The sequence below is a fragment of the Equus quagga genome, chromosome 10 (assembly GCF_021613505.1).
Source record: "Equus quagga isolate Etosha38 chromosome 10, UCLA_HA_Equagga_1.0, whole genome shotgun sequence".
Taxonomy (NCBI): domain Eukaryota; kingdom Metazoa; phylum Chordata; class Mammalia; order Perissodactyla; family Equidae; genus Equus; species Equus quagga.
In genome coordinates, this window is record NC_060276.1 from 14,317,139 (window position 1) to 14,334,578 (window position 17,440).

Genomic DNA, 17,440 nt, shown 5'->3' on the forward strand with positions numbered 1-17,440 from the left:
TTCTTCCAATCCATGAGCATGGAATGTCTTTCCATCTCTTTATGTCGTCGTCAATTTCTTTCAAGAAAGTCTTGTAGTTTTCATTGTATAGATCCTTCACTTCCTTGGTTAAGTTTATCCCAAGGTATTTTATTCTTTTCGTTGCGTTCTCTTTTATTTTTGAAGAATACTTTTTCTGGCTGTAGAATTCTCTTAGCACTTTTATAACTTTGACTGTGTCATCCCACCACCTTCTGGCCTCCATGGTTTCTGATGAAAAATCAGCTCTTAAAATTATTATAGATCTCTTTTACATGATGAGTCATTTCTCTCTTGTGGCTTTCAAGATTCTCTCTGTCTCTTTCTTTTGACATTTTGATTATCATGTGTCTACGTTGAATCCCTTTGAGTTTACTGAGCTTCTTGGATATGTAAGTTAATATATTTTTTCAAATTTTGGCAGTTTTCAAGCCATTATTTCTTCAAATATTCTTTCTGCCCCTTCTCTCTTCCTTTCCTTCTAGGATTCCCATATGATGATATGCTTGATGGTGTCCCACAGGTCTCTGAGGCTCTATTCATTTTTCTTCATGCTTTTCTCTTTCTGTTCCTCAAACTGGGTAATCTCAATTGACCTATCTTCAAGTCCACTAATTCTTTCTTCTGCCTGCTTAAGTATGCTGTTGGGCTCCTCAAAGTGGATTTTTCATTTCAGTTATTGTACTCTTCAAATCCAGAATTTCTATTTGGCTCCTTTTTATAATGTCTATCTTGTCACCAATATTTTCTATTGGTGAGACATCATTCTCATGCTTTCTTTAGTTCTTTAGAGCTGCTTTTATTTAGTTCTTTGGATATGTATAAAATAGATGATTTAGTCTTTTTCTAGTAAGTCCAAAATCTTGGCTCCCTCACAGACAATTTTTATTAATTGCCTTCTTTTTCCTCCTCTGTATGGGCCAGATTTTCTTGGCTTTTCTTTTTGTATGCCTCATAATTTTTGCTAAAAATTGGACATTTTACGTAACATAATGTGACAAGTCTGGAAATCAGATTCCCCCCTCCTCACGGTTTCTTGTTTTTTGCTGTTTGTCATTGTTGTTGTTGTTGTTGCTGTTTGCTTGTTTAGAGATATTTCTGAATAAATTATGCAAAGTCTGTATTCTTTGTTGTACATGGTCACTGAAGTTACTGCTTGGTTAGCTTAGTGGTCAGCTAATGATCAGATAGAGTTTACCTTAAATTACTAGAACCAGTACGTCTCTTAGTCTTGTCAAAGGGCTCTGTGTGTGTTGAGGCATGTCTTCAACACTCAGCCAGGTGTGGATAACCTGGCTCTGCCTGGGCTCAAACTCATAGTCACTCGTCAGTGGAGAAAATAATCATATTACACATGCTATTATTGATTATTTTCTGGCATAGGTTATTCACTTGGTCTGAACTACAATGAAAAGTTATAAGTGGACTAAATAAATGTCTAAAACATTTAAAAAATCATGTTAGATTCCTCATGTGTTTTATTAACTGGTATGTAACAAAAGCTATGCTATAATGAACTTCGCATTGCTCCAGTCTGTTTTTGCACTAGATTCAATGCTTTAAGAGAAATAATTCATTATGATTTGCTGTGCTTAGAATTCAAAGTTTAGTCCTTTAACTCTACTAAGCTATCTTTTTGGTGTATTTTTATTTTTTGCTCATTGAACGACTATCTTTTCTAAGATAATCTTAAGAAATGATGCAGAAATAGGTTAGTGAAGGGTCACTTTGATTTTGACTACCTATACTACTTATGATGCTGTCAATATAAATTCTTTGATTTTGTTTTATTAAAAGTGAAGCAGGTTATGAAAAACCCATATGCTTTTAAGCTACCATGAACTTAGTTATATAAGAGGAATTTAAAATTTGGCAAACAAAACTGTTTGACGGTTGGAAATATATTGGAGAAAAACTTTCCTTGGCTTAAAGCTGAGAAGTCATTTGAGTTAGTCTAGCATGCAAATTAATGTGCTTGAGTTTAGTGAAGGAAGATATGTGAATGTCTTGAAGATTAGCAGTTAGGATTATAAGTGATAAGGAAGGATGGCAAAGTACAAAGAAAAAATGATTGGATTTAAGAATCCCCAAAGAACAATGTTCCAAATCTTGCTCAAAATTTTTCTGACTGCATTTTTTTTGGTACCATGATCATTTAGGACTTTTGGAATAGCAAATAGAACAAGAATCAATCTAACTGGAGAAGAGTCATTCTAATTGAAGGGGAAGGTATATAGGCAACAGTAAAATTCCAACTCTGGAAGAAGTCTGCTGTAGTGAAATACCTCATTGAAATAGGGCCTGGCACACAGTAGACACTCAGTCAGTCTTTGTTGGATGAATTATACTAAAATTTATTGTGATGGGAACATACTGGGGTGAAGTTTATTTTTCACTGAGCATGGGAGAAAAGATTTGCTAGGCAAGCATGCATCTTTAACACAAAGAAATGTTAGCCGTATTGATAGTGTAGGCTGACTATGGGGTAGAAAGGAAATATTTGTGTGTATCTGCAGAGCTTGGGTCTTATAAATAAATTTTGTTGAAAAATTGGGATCTTGGGTTAAGAGTAAGCCTTGGGAAGATTATTTACTACTGGTATAGATAGTGATAGAACTCCAGGGAGATTTATCTAACTCTGGAGGTATATGTTTACATTTCAAGGAAAAATGAGACCAGGGACCTTGGAGGCATTTCTATGTCAGAAAAGTTAGAGACTTATCTAGTCCTTGGAAAGATGCATTTATATTCAAAAAGATTGGAATAAGAACCCAAGATCCTTTTTGTTCTGTCTCCAAAGAGCAAAGGTTTCACTCCCTCCTTTTGAAAGGGAAGGAGGAAGTATCTGCCTCTTTCTCCTGTATTTAAAGAAGAGAAAATCCATTTTTCTCTGTTCCTCACCTGTCATACAGCCTTGCCTGTGTAGGAGATTGGACCTGACTTTCATCGTGGCACCCCAGGGGTAAGAATCAGGGGATGGGGAACTTGAGGTCATTATTTGCTTTTTTACCAAATAGTGATAAGCTGTCTCTGATCCAGAATATTCCATGTGTGCATTCAGAATAAAATTAATAAATATGAATTTTAAAAACTTAACACAGACCAATTGTTTTCAAGAGTTGTCATCACAGCAGCATTTGCATTCTTGTTTGATTTTTTAAAGCACTTACAGTATTCTCAAGTACAACACTTGAAAGTAATAACATTGCAGGTTATTTTTTTAAAAGTCTCTAAGTCTGAGTTCTCTCCAAAATCTGATTGACCATCTAATTAATAGGGCCAATTATGGGGGTTTTACAAAAATTAAGGCTCATTTGAATTGTATGACTCTAAAGAGATAAGAGCTTTTCTTTACAAATCAGAACAAAAAAATGCTAAAATTTTGAAGGTTTTATATTGTTGTTAAGATGATTCCATTTATTTTTACTGTAAAAAAAATATCATATCAACTAGGAGATGGGCCTTCCATGAAGGAACATCTACAGATATTATTTCATTTCCTGTCCACAGACATTTGAAGTAGCTTAGAAAACTTACATAATATAGTTCAATTTGTGGTAAATGAAAAAGCTTTTATGTTCGATTTTTTTGTTACATTTGGATCAAAATGATAACAGATACAGAGAAGTCAGAGAATGAGATTCTGGAAATTAAGCTGACTTTGTGGAAGCAGAAAATAACTGACCTCTATTTTCATTTTGTTTTTCTGCGAATGGCTTCCAACTTAGATACAAGAATTGTCTAGGCAAAGCCCGGGGTAAGCATAGAAGGAAGACACATTAGTGCCCAGCTTCATGGCTTCCGTAAACATTCAGGCTCCTTGGAATGGCCCCTCATGACCTAGCCCAGTTTCATACTTCCTACCTCATCTCATCTCCTTTCCCCTTCTCCTGAAAGACATTATGCTCCAGCAATGATAAGTTACTTAAATTTTGCAAACTTAGTGAACGGTGTCACACCTCCATGTCTTTGAACATATTTTCCCCCTCACTTAGAAAGGTCTTCCCATCTTAACAGCCTTATCTTACTGGCAAACGCCAATTCATCCCTTAGACTTCTACTCAGGCATGACTTTCTTCTCTGTCAAATCTTCCTAGTTTCCATTTCCCCGTAACATCTCCATGACTCTGTTACTTGTACATGCATACAGGCTGAAATTATCTGTTTGCATTTCTGTATCCTACATCTCTGTGTCTTATACTTCTTGTGCTTAACACAGTACCTGGCACATAGTAGCCACTCAATAAGTGTTAAATGAAATAATGAATAGATGCTTGGATGAATGAATGAAGGTATATGTTTTTATTTTTCTATGTTTTGACTGGCATCATAGAAAAAAAAAGAATTTAGAGTCTGAAAGGGATAACTTCGGAGATTACCTGACCTGTCTCCCACTCATGCAAGCATCCTTTCTAGAGCATCCCTACCAGAGGCTCAGCCAGCTTGAACATTTCCAGGAAGAGGTTTCTGCTTTCTGAGTAAATGTATTCTATTTTTGGATAGTTTTCATTTTTTAGGTTTTGTTTGTTTGTACTGTTTATCTGAAATGTGCTTTCTTGTAATTTCCATCTATTTATCCTAGAGTTTGTCTCTGAAGTAACACAAAACAAGTGTACCACCTCTTCCATTGTCGAATCTTGTAAGAGTTGGCACAACTTGGTTTAGTCTACTTCTCTCCAGGCTAAACATACAGTTACTTCAACCCTTTCTTGTCCGTCATGGTTTCTAGACCTCTCCTCAGCCTGGTCATCTTTGTAGGCATATTCTTCCAATGTCACTCTTAAAATGAATTATCTACATTTGAACATGATGTCTCAGATGTGTTCTGACTCATGTCCAGTAGAATTACTATTTATTGCATATGTACACTATTAGCTTGAGAAACTAATGTCACACAAGGCCATTTTCCCTATCCCTCCTACCAGTAATTCACATTTTTGGAGTTCCTGCTGCCCTTAAAGTGAGATTCTACTTTTCCTTTCATATCTAGAGAATGATATGTCCTTATTATAAAGCTCAATATAGTGAGTAGGGGTTTATGGGCTGGTGAATGAAAATGTTTCACAAAGGAAATGATAAACAAACTGGTGCTAGGAGATCAGGACAGTATAACCTTAATGCACAAATTGGGTCTTCCAGGAAGGCTGACAATTACTTTCTGAACTGTCACTAGCTTAGTATATATAATAGAAGACGTAGATGGGATAAAGAGGCAAAGCTTTTAGCAATGTTGCCATGTGCAGATTCAGTCTAAAGAGACAGCCCCACCTCACCCCTCCACACATGGACATACAAAATGATTGCTTCAGTCAGTTTTGCCGGAGTGCCCTGGTAAATAATGTGCTGGTGCTACCAAGGCCAGATGAAAGCCAAGAACAGCTGTACCTAAACTGGATCTGGCCATCCTGTCCTCACAAACATTAACATGAGCAAGAGCCTCTTCAGCAACAGATTAAAAGGCAATTATCCTACAGCTTACTCTTTCAGGACACACAGAGTAAATAATACCCACATAGGTGGGCAAAATGAGGTCCCCTGGCACCAGCCCCAGATCTCATCTTTTCATGTCAAGCTCTTCCACAATCTCACATGGCCACTTTGGCTTCAACTTTGTTGACAAGGAAAAAACATGAAAATCCCATGTAGAGGAAGACGCAGACTCCTGTCTTGTCAGAAAGCAATTTTAGCTGGTTACCTGGATCAAAAATAATTCTCACAGTTCTATTTTATATTCTATGCATACCAACTATTAAAGGTCTACAAAGGAAACGTTAGCTTGAATGTAGTAATCTCTCCCTCTCTCTCTCTCTCTCTCTCCACACACACGCACACACGCACACACACACGTACACACACACACACAAACACACAGACTCAGCATTTTAGAACAATAATGCTGGGTTTGTGCTAAAGATTTTGATGATTTTTATTCTAGGAAGGTCCATAGGCTTGCCTCAGTCACCATCTTCTCCCACACATGTAAGAAGGTGAATGTTTCACAAACCACACACTCCTCTCTGAATACTGATAAAACATAGCCACAGTTCAAAGTGAATTTCTACAATCTTACATTTACAAAGATTACAGAGAAAAGTCTTTGGATTTCTGACAAACACAGTCAATCCTTTATCCTTTTCTTTCTTATGGGCTAAAGCACAAGCTGATGTGAGAATCAGTAGTCTCTATCTTCTGGTATTTCTTCTATAGACATGAAATATTAAATATTTGCTTTCTTATTCTTTGAGTTTCAGGGAGTAGAATTTTTTTCAGAAACAATTCTATGAAATAATGAAAAGGAGTGACTATTGATCAGCTTTCTTTTTTTTTTTTTGAGAAGATTAGCCCTGAGCTAACATCTGCTGCCAACCCTCCTCTTTTTGCTGAGGAAGACTGGCCCTGAGCTAACATCCATGCCCATCTTCCTCTATTTTGTATGTGGGACGCTGCCACAACATGGCTTGACAAGCAATGCATAGGACTGCACCTGGGATCCGAACCAGCAAACCCTGGGCTGCTGAAGCAGAACATGCCAACTTAACTGCTGGGCCACCGGGCCAGCCCCTTGATGAGCTTTCTTACTAATCAACTAGTAGCAATTCTTTAACATGCTACGGCTAAGTTAATAAGTGTTGTAATAGAAAATGAGAAAAAAATTTCATGTAAAATGATACTATGGGGTCAGCCCGGAGGTGTAGCAGTTAAATTTGTGCACTCTGCTTCAGCGGCCTAGGATTCACAGGTTGGATACTGAGCATGGACCTAGACTTTGCTCATCAAGCCATGCTGTGGTGGCACCCCACATACAAAATAGAGGAAGATTGGCACAGATGTTAGCTCAGTGACAGTCTTCCTTGAGCAAAAAGAGGAAGATGGGCAATGGATGTTAGCTCAGGGCTAATCTTCCTCACTAAAAATAAAAAAAGAGAGACAGAGACTAAAATTTTACTTGATATTAAGGGTTCACAGAAACTTAGAGTTGGAAGAGGCCATCATGATTTAATTTAATCCAGAATACGAAGAATCGTTTGTATTTCCTGATTACTATATGCCAGGCACTACACTAAGCATTTACAAATATTTTCTTATTTAGTCCTCATAAAACACTATGAGGTAGATATTATTACTATCTCCATTTCCCAGGTGAGGAAACTGAGGCCCAGAGAGGTTAAGTGACTTTCTCAAATCCACACAACTGGTAAGTGGAAAAACTGCCTCTTAACTTCTGTCCTTTTCTAGAGAAAGGGAATTTGAGGCCCAGAGATAATCGGCTATTTTTTCCAGTTTGTACAGCTACCTAGTGGCAGAGTGAGGGCTATAACCCTGGTCTCCAGACTCCTAATCCAGTGCCCTTTCTATGTCTTCCAGCCTCTAAGGTCTTTAGGGGGATGGAACATGTTCCAGACAGTTGAATCAATACTCTTTCTTCAACAAGACCTAAAAACAAAAACTGAGCAGGAAGTCACCTTGATTTTGTCTTGCAAAGCTTATTCATTAGAAGGAAAAAAGAAAATCTTCTGTCCCTTAAAATAGCCGTTTCTCGGTATGCTGCTACATAATGGGCCTACTCAGGCAAATGGAAGTGGGTCGATAGCGGGGTGCAGAACAGCCGTCTTTGCCCAGAAAATGATTCAATAGATTTGAGTTCACTGGCTGCTTTAGGCACTGGTTATGTGGTACATCCATTACTGGGGAACAGCTAAGAGCAGTTTCAAAAAATAATTCTCAATAAACCCAGAAAAATATAGTATCTATTAAAAATAAGAAAACATGTTTTGGCTGCCATTTGTGATGCTTGGATACTGGGAAATATTTAAGTAAGGCAGAGTGGGGTTCTTGGGAATGAATTTGAATATGTGTTTCCTGTAAGCCTGAAGGCAACACTTGGTTGCTGGATTTATTCAAGGTTGGTGCAGGTCACGAATGAAAATCAATGAACCGGGTTTCAGATTGAATATCTAATGGTTACACATTGTCTCAGATTTGTCATCCTGTTTGTCCCCTGCCCCTGCTTTGCAGTCTCTCAGCACCAAGCACAGATCATAGCATATAGAGGGTGCTCGATAATTGTTTGCTGATTCAATGACTGCTGCATAGGTTTGGCTTAGATTACCAAGGTCCGAAGGGCTGGACCCTGCCTTTTAGGAGGACTTAAGAAACATAAAAAATGACATAAAGGAGCTATTTGCTCTTTTATGAGGCTCCTTGAGTGAAACAGAAGAAGGTTTGCAAGTATTATTTGCTGGTTTTGCTGTTGCTGTTGCTTTCCCTCCACACACTGGGCATTTGCAGCTCCAAGCAGATCTGTGGATAACACTCTGTCCTTGGCTCCAGACATGAAATCCTGCGATGTCAACTACATTGTGTGAGATCATGAACACTATGTCCCATTATGGTGTTGGAAAAACTGTGGTGCACATTGCCAACTTCACGATGATAGAGAAGTGCTCACCACCCCCAGCCCCTGCTTAGCTGTACAGCCAGCAAGGCCACAGGAAGTCCTAACTAAGGAAGGAAGCCTCTTCCAAACAATGTTGATCTGTCCTCATTCAAGGGCAGAAAGTAGTCAAGAAAAGCTAATCTCCTGAGACAGACGGCAACAGCAACTGAGCCCTTTGGCATCATCCATTCCTCACCTAGATGTCCCCTTGGTTCAGTCTTCCATAAAGACGTTTCCTGCATGTCATTTATAAACTTGAAAGGGAGGCAATTGATCAGAGGAGTTGATCCAATATTTCAGGGAGGGGAGCTGGATTCAAAATAACCTCAAAATCTATCTGCAGCTGCCCATTTCTCAGGACTCTTTTGAGAAGAAAAAGTCATTGATGAAACCTTAAAACAAGTAAATAATACCTTGCTTCCAAAGAGTTCATACATTAACAGCTTGAATTTTGTTGCTTTTTAAAAAAAAAACTAGTAAATGTGAGAAGTATGGACTTCTCTGGTTTTCCTGGCACTCCTCTCCCAGCCCCTTCAGACATTAACCCAGCAAGGCATGCTTTGAGGCTTTGCCCCTTAAACTCCATACAGGAATGAAGAAAATCCCTGTGTCCTTGGGGCTAATACTTTAGGGACAAAGGGCCAGCTTGTAAGATGTAGACTGAAGGAAAGAGTATGAGACTGGGGAGAAAAAGAGCCAGTTTTGGCTCTGCCACTTTCTACTGTGTGCTCTTTAGCAGGTCAACTGCCCTCTCTGGGCCCCAATTTCCTCATCTATAAAAGGAAGGATGTTGGGATAGATGCTTTCTGAGGTTCTTTCGAGTGTCAACAATTTATGATTCATCATCATTTCTGACTTCCTTATGATGATGGCACAAGAAAAGCAAATGAAATAAAAATAGTTTTATTTGTAGCAAGATTACCAATTTTCAGAGAGCTGGATGTGAACCAGCACTATCATAAATTTCTAGAGAAAAGCAGAAGCTGTTTGTTTGGCATTATAACTGCAAAAACATGTGCTAATCAAAATGTCATTTCCTCTCGGTAATTAGAGATTCGGCAAGGAATCCAAATGCAGCCAAAATTGTCTAGCATCAGAGTGTGTAGGATGGACTAGTAGAAAGAGCATAGTGTTGGAGTTTGGAGTTTGGAGTTCAAATTCTAGCTCCACCACTTATTAGCTGTGTGACTTTGGGGAAGCTGCTGAATCTCTCTGGGACTCAGTTTCCTTCTCTGTAAAATACTGTTCAGATCTCTGGATTGTTGTAAGAATTAAATTAGATAACATACCTAAATACCGTGGCAAGTAGCAGACACTCAGTGAACTAGTCCCTTCCTCTTCCCATCTACTTTCCCATATAACACATAGAAAACTCAGTTCCTGCTCTTCAGAAATGTATAATCTAGTGATCAAATCAATAATAATACACTTGAGAATAATTAGGTAACATTGTCAGACAGCAGGTGGGTGGTAAAGACCCACAGGGGTTCCAAAAAGACTAAAGCGGTCATGGAAGCTTCTTACAGAAGGTAGGATTTGCTAGAAGATACCTCATCTCCATCTGTGCATTTTAAAAATGTGTTATATCTAGAGCTATTTTCTTCTAAGTGTGCAGATGAAGAAATGAGCTCAGAGACGTTAAATGCCTTGTCTGAAGTCACACAGCTTATAATGAGAAAACTCATCCAGGTTTTCTGGTTCCAGGTGCAGGGCTCTTTCCAAAGCAAAGAGGCTGAGCCTAGATGGGTAGAGAGGATTTGGTTAGGGAAAGAGATTATGAGGCAGGAGTTTCAGTAGGAAAAGAGATACAGAAATGGCAAAATCAGCCTTCAGAGCAAAACTGCTTCATCTTCTCACCACCAGTTCCATCAACCCAGATTTGTTCACTCTGCTTTCCTTCTTGTAGCACCAGGTAATATGCTCTTTCTTTTATCCAAGACCAAAGACTAGATTCCAATTCAGCACCTTTTTAAGGGCTTTGCACCTGCAATTTTCTTGTTTCTCGCTTCTCATCAGTTTCTCCCTATTCACAGAAAAACTTTTTGGAATAGTTGTCTCTAATTGTTACCTTTACTTCTTCACTTCCCTTCTTCTTTTCTCAGGCTCCCAATTCCACCACTCAACTGAAATGGCTATTATCAAGGCCAACGATGACTCCTATCTTTGCCAAATCCAATAGTCATTCTCAGTTCTCACCTTTCTTCATCTCTCAGCTGTATTTGACATGGCTGATTATTCCTCGCTTTTGAAACCCCTCTCTTCTCTAAGCCTCCAGAAATTCATGCTCTCATGATTTTTCTCTTTTCACTACTGCTTCCTGGTCTTCTCTGCTGGCTCCTCTTCCTCCTTTGCCTAACTTCTAAATATTGGAGGATCAAGGCTCAATTCTTGGACCTTATTATGGGCTGAATTGTGCCCCCTCAAACTCATATGTTAAGACCTAACCTCCAGTACCTTGTAATGTGACTGTGTTTGGAGACAGGGGTGATTAAGTTAAAACAGGCCTGTTAAGGTGGGCCTGATCCAATCTGACTGCTATCCTCATTAAAAGAAGAAATTTGGACACTCAGAGACACCAAGGGCACACGCACAGAGGAATGACCATGTGAGGACACAGTGAGAAAGCAGCCATCTCCATGTCAAGGAGAGAGGACTCAGGAGAAACCAACTCTGCAGACACCTTGATTTTGGACTTCTAGCCTCCAAAACTGTGAGAAAATAAATTTCCGTTGTTTAAGCCACCCAGTCGGTGGTATTTTGTTATGGCAGCCCTAGCAGACTAATATAGACATCTTCTCTTCTCTGTTTTCAGTGTCTACACTCACTATCTTTCTGATTTCATCTAGTTTCAAGAGTCGAAGCACCATCTGTTTGCTGAAAAGTCCCAAATGTATATCTCTAGCCTGCCTATTTCTAATAGCTGGCTACCTACTCCACACCTCCAGTGGATCTGTAATGGGCATCTTTAACTTAATCTGGCAAAAACAGTATTTTCTTACTCTAGGATCCATGCTTTTAAGCACTGTATTGAATTAGAGTTATTTCCTTGTACACCGCTATTAATGCAGGCTGTGACTGCATTATTAGTTTTTTCTTTGGTCTATTTGTTTTCATTCTTATCAAAATACTGGTGACTCACATCGTACTTGAGATATTTTTCACTTGGAGTGCTGTCAGTACAAGGATTCCTCATGATGTACTTTGGCAATTGACTTTTTAAAACGTAAATAAAGTTCTTTCACTTTACCCTTGTTAAATTTCATCTTCTCGGTTTTGACCCATCCTTATAGCATATCAAGATTTTAAAACTTAGTTCGGCCATCCATTATGTTACTCTCTCCCATATCTTTGTGTCATTTACAAACGTGATAAGCATGGCTATTTTCATCTAAGTCTTGAAAAACAGTTGAACAGTGCAAGATCAATAAGAGAGCTCTTGTGGCACTTTAATAGAGAGCTCCCTCCAAGTTATCCTCAATCCAATGATCTACACTCTGGCCACAGTTATCAAACCAGTTGTAGATATAGATCACAAAACCATCATCTAGCCTTATATCGCCATCTTGTTCACCGGGATGTCATATGAGACTTTGTCAAATGCACCACTGGAACCACACTATCACGGAATGATGGCAGAGTGGTAGCAGTGCGAAAGGAAAAGAAGAGAGATAAGATGTTTCAAAGGAGGATGAATTTGATGGCACTTGGGTATGAGGACAGAGGAGAGGCATTCAAGTACAGTGCAGAGTACCTCCTATGGATTGCAAATGTGGGTTTTATTTTTTGTTCTACACAAAGATTTTTAAAATTTGGTAGGTTGCGGGGCTGGCCCCGTGGCCGAGCGGTTGGGTTCGCGCGCTCCGCTGCAGGCGGCCCAGTGTTTCGTTGGTTCGAATCCTGGGCGCGGACATGACACTGTTCATCAAACCACGCTGAGGCAGCGTCCCACATGCCACAACTAGCAGGACCCACAACAAAGAATATACAACTATGTACAGGGGGGCTTTGGGAAGAAAAAGGAAAAAATAAAATCTTTAAAAAAAAAAAAATTTGGTAGGTTGCCCAACAACATGAATGACTCTCAACAGCATTATTCTGAGTACAAAAGAGTACATACTGTATGGCTCTATGTATGTGAAGTCCTAGAACATGAAAACTAATCTGTGGTGGAAAAAAAAAGATCAGCGGTTACTTGGATGGGGAGAGGTAGGATTTGACTGGGAAGAGGCAAAAAGGAACTTTCTGAGGTGATGGAAATGTTTTGTATCTTCATAGGCACTTGGGTCATAAAGGCATATATATTTGTCAAAATGCATCAAATGGTATACTTCGCATTTGTGCTTTTGTTTTTTAAAGATTGGCACATGAGCTAACATCTGTTGCCAATCTTTTTCTCTTCTTCTTCTCCTCAATGCCCCCCAGTACATAGTTGTATATTCTAGTTGTGAGTGCCTCTGGTTTTGCTATGTGGGATGCTGCCTCAGCATGGCCTGATGAGTGGTGACATGTCTGCGCCCAGGATCCAAATCGGTGAAACCCTCGGCTGCCAAAGCAGAGCGCACGAACTTAACCACTCTGCCGTGGGGCCGGCCCCACATTTGTGCATTTTAGTGTTTGTAAAATTTGCCTCAATAAAAAGAACAAAATTCTCTTAACAAATTCTTAACTCAAATGACACACAGTGTGAAGTATGTAGAGGCAAGTGTCCTGATGTCCTCAATTGACTTTGAAATGCATTGAAAAGATGGATTAAGGGATAGCATGTGATAAAGCAAATAAAGTAAAAGGTTACTGGTAGAATCAAGTGATGCGTATATATATGAGTGTTCATTATAAAAGTCTCTCAGTTTTTCTGTCTATTTTTAAAATTTTTCATAATGGTAGAAATAAAACAGAAAAAAATTGATAGGTTTACTACATTTAAAAATTGGAAGATTTTCCACAAAAATCTAGATATCTGTCTACTCTTAAAAAGTTGGAAGATCTAGGGGCCGGTCCAGTGGTGCAGTGGTTAAGTTCGCGTGATCCACTTCAGCGGCCCGGGGTTCACAGGTTCAGATCCCGGGCACTGACCTATCCACTGTTTATCAAGCCATGCTGTGGCAGGCATCTCACATATAAGATGTAGGAAGATGGACACAGATGTTAGCTCAGGGCTAATCTTCCTTAAAAAAAAAAAAATGTTGGAAGATCTGACAAGACTGGTTTTTTCCATAGCTGCAACTGAGTTGTACACTACAGGCCTATTGCTTCCATTGTTTCCCCAACAGGGACAGATTGCACTATTATTTTTTTCTTGAGTCTGGTCTGCTTTGCTCATTTACACTATTGGCCTGGTGCCTTGTAAGCAGTTCAGTTTTTTACCTTGGGAGTATGGTTAAGTCTCAAGCTTTGGCTTCAGCTGGACCTGGATTTATCCCTGGAGCAACTTACCTTCTCTGAACCTCAGGGTCCTGCTCTGTAAAATAACCATAACACCCACCTTATAAGACTGTTGTGAAGACTCAATGAGATCACATATAGTTTCCGGAACACGGTAAGTTCTTAATAAATAATAGGATTCTTTCTTAAGGGTTGAGTCAAAGCTGTTGTCAAGATCAGGAGTCTTGATGAGTGGTAAATAGGAGAACAGTGCTAACCTTGAAAGAAACAGGGAAGTTTAGCTGAGATTTGGGGAAAAGAGTAGGCAGGGGAAAAGACGTATCTAGTTTTAGACAAGTAGAGTACGGGTGATGTCTAGATATTTGAGTTGCAGCAAGTACCAAACATCTAAGACAGGGAAGTGAAGTTCACAGCAGAAGCCAGGGCTGGAGTCAGAGTTTAGGGGAGTCTCCTTTAAATAGGTGACAGTCGGAACCATAAGAGTGGGTGAGAACTTTGAAGCAGACAGTAGAGAGGTGAGCAGAAGTTCAAGGAGTGAAGCTCAAGAACCATCCTCAAGTTGGAAGCAGGAAGAGAAAAAAGGCAGAGAAGCAGGAGGATGTCCTCAAAGCCAAGAGAAGAGAGTGTCTTAAGAAGAAAGAGGTGTGAATAATCAAAAACTTGTGGAAGCATAATGTAGAAAAGTGGTCTCCACTAACTTGTCAAGCAATAGAGAGACCGTGAGACCCAAACAAGGGCTCTATGACAGGCTCTGTTTGACCTGCTTGCTCCTTCTGGGTTACAGGTTCTAATATGGCAGGCAGGCCACAGTCTGTCACGTGAAAACCAAGAGGCGCATTCTTTAGGAAACAGAAGGATCATCTAGTTCCAATCATAATTCTAGTAGCCCTACCGAGGTTGAAGCAATATACTGTGTCATAGGAAAGAGAAATAAAATGTCTTCTTTATACCAAGTAATATCAGACCTTGGCAGAATTGGGAGGGAAGATAAACAACAAGCTTTTAAACTTTTCCTATTTCTTTTCATTGTGATTCGGTATGAAACTGACTTTGAAATTAACATTATATTTGACATTAATTTATAAATATGGGGCTCAAATGATATTTAGTTATATTATATTATTATCTATATCTAAAATCCATGGCTGAGTTGCACTAATTCTTTCAATATTCCAAAGTAAAATGAAAATGGTCTAAACCAAGGTAGCACTATGATTTAAAACTTTTTTTAAAATCACTGCTTTAAAACAATGCTATACTGGAGACATATAGTTATTTAAAGCCTTTGATTATATTCATATTTTAATGAGATTATCTAGCTGTACTGAAAGAAAGAATAGGATCCTTATCTTAGCTCAGCGTCAGATTTTCTCTGCGACACCAGTTGTACATTGATATTAAAGAAATGTATAGAAAATGCATCCTTAATCTAAAAAAAGCTGTAATATTAATTTCCAAATTGTCATTATTTCTCAAAATTCCTCTTAAAAGTGGTCTTGGAAAATTGATTTCCAGACACCCATGGACTTGCCCTTGGGATTTCCTCTGTTCATAAGTTAGCCAGCTACTGGTTTATCCACTTAGCAAATAAAGCCACAGGAAGGGTTTTGCAAGTTTCATCTATTTCCGCTCTTACCATTTTCCACTACGTTGCCTAGCTCCGTTCTTTAAGCCTAACTTAAATGTTTCAAATATTAGCAGTTTTCATGTACAGCTTCCAAGTGATAAGATCTACGAAAATTTCAGAATTCATATATGGACTCAAATATAAGACTCATCTAGAGACCAAGCTATTCAACTTTTCCAAATGCCAAGAACAAGGTTCTGTTAACTCACTAACAAATTTCAGTCAATTATCCAGGTATCTTCTCTTTTCCTTCTAAAAGGTAGGTAAACACACCAGAAGACAAAGAAAGTTTCTTAATCACTAATGTGCTTACACTTTATTTCTTGTGGACACTATTTAGCTCTGAAAGTAATCAGTTTTATTTAAATTAAAAAAATTATCACTGTTACATACAGTATGTCTTACGATAAACCAGAATTCTCCTTAAGCATGTTTCAAAATTAGTTATAAGCTAGTAAATGATGGAGGATGAAAAAAGATTGATGAGACATCAAAAAGTTTCATCACAAACCTGACTTCCACCTCTGAAGTATTCTGACGTGAGCTGACATCTTGTTCATCTTGAATAATATTAAAAATTGTTTAATTAGGATTGCACTATTTGCTTTAAACTTAAATCCAGTGGAGATCTTGTATAGTAACTTGTAAAAGATTTTTACAAGGTAAGCTGTAATCACCTGGTCTCTAAGAGGAAGAGATTTCAAGAGTCTTCTCTCATTGAATGAAAAGATAAATTACATTCTTTTGTTTTGGAAGTCATCCATCTGGTTCTAAACTTTGTTTACTACATGCTCTCTGTTTTATTATCTTAGTTCAATCTTTCATGGGCTTTGTTTTCATGTACAGTCAACTCTTGATTATCTCAATTCAACAATAAAATTGAACAAATATTTATTGAGCATTTGTTAATGGTGCAGCTAATCTAAAACAGCAGACTTTTTAAAAAAAAAATAATTTGTATTTGTTTTTGTAATACTTTATGATTTTATTATAAAAATGCCTTGATTCGTATAGTGCTTTATAATTTTCAGAGCACTATCACATACATTATCTCATTTGATTTTATGCAGATTCACTTCCCTACTTAGGAAAGGTTGATTTGGCTTAGGCTGATTGATATTAATATTAATTTGCATTCACTAAGCACATACTGGCTGAACAGCAGGAGCAGGCGGCTGCTGGAGTGTGCTGGGGAGACGGGGGAGCTCGTCTGCGATTACAGCTCTGAGGTGGACAATAGAGCTGATGCACATAATAAGGCAGTAATGACCACACATACACACTGGCATATATGCCTTAATTTATTTTTCCATTGCTATTAACCACTGAAACAGGCATTTTGGAGGTTTAAAATGGATAGCTAATTATGATGGGCAAATAGGATGGCATAATAATTATGTTTGGATGAGTGAGTCACTCGAGATCTAGTAGTTGAAGAAACCTTTGTGACTATCAGTATTGACTCCGGAAAAGGAATTTAAATGGAAATGAACAAAGTAACCACAGATAAGACTTCAGCATCATCTCAGAAAGTGGAGGCTGATGGCAGCAAATCCATTAGCAGAGGAGCATTAGATACTGATTTTAGCCAGTAGCAGTAATAAGTAGCTCATAAAAAGGAGTAGCAGCCATTTTACCTCTGGAAGCACACTCATACTTGGGTTTCACCAGGAGGACAATATGGGGCGTGCAAAGAATATAAGCACTGGTTTTGGAGACTGGGTTTGAATTTCAGCTCTCATATTTACTAACTATGAGCTTCAGCTGTCCTGGCTGCAAAAATAGTCCACACTTCACAGGGTGGTTGTGGGGATTCCAGGAGATAATGCATATAAAGCGCTCAGCACAGGGCCTGGCACATAGTAAACGTTCAATAAATAGTAGCTATTACTTCTAGTAGTTTTTAAAAATTATCATTACTCATCACTTATCCTCCCTAGGAGAGCCACCCACTCTCCCATGCCCAAGGCAGCTAT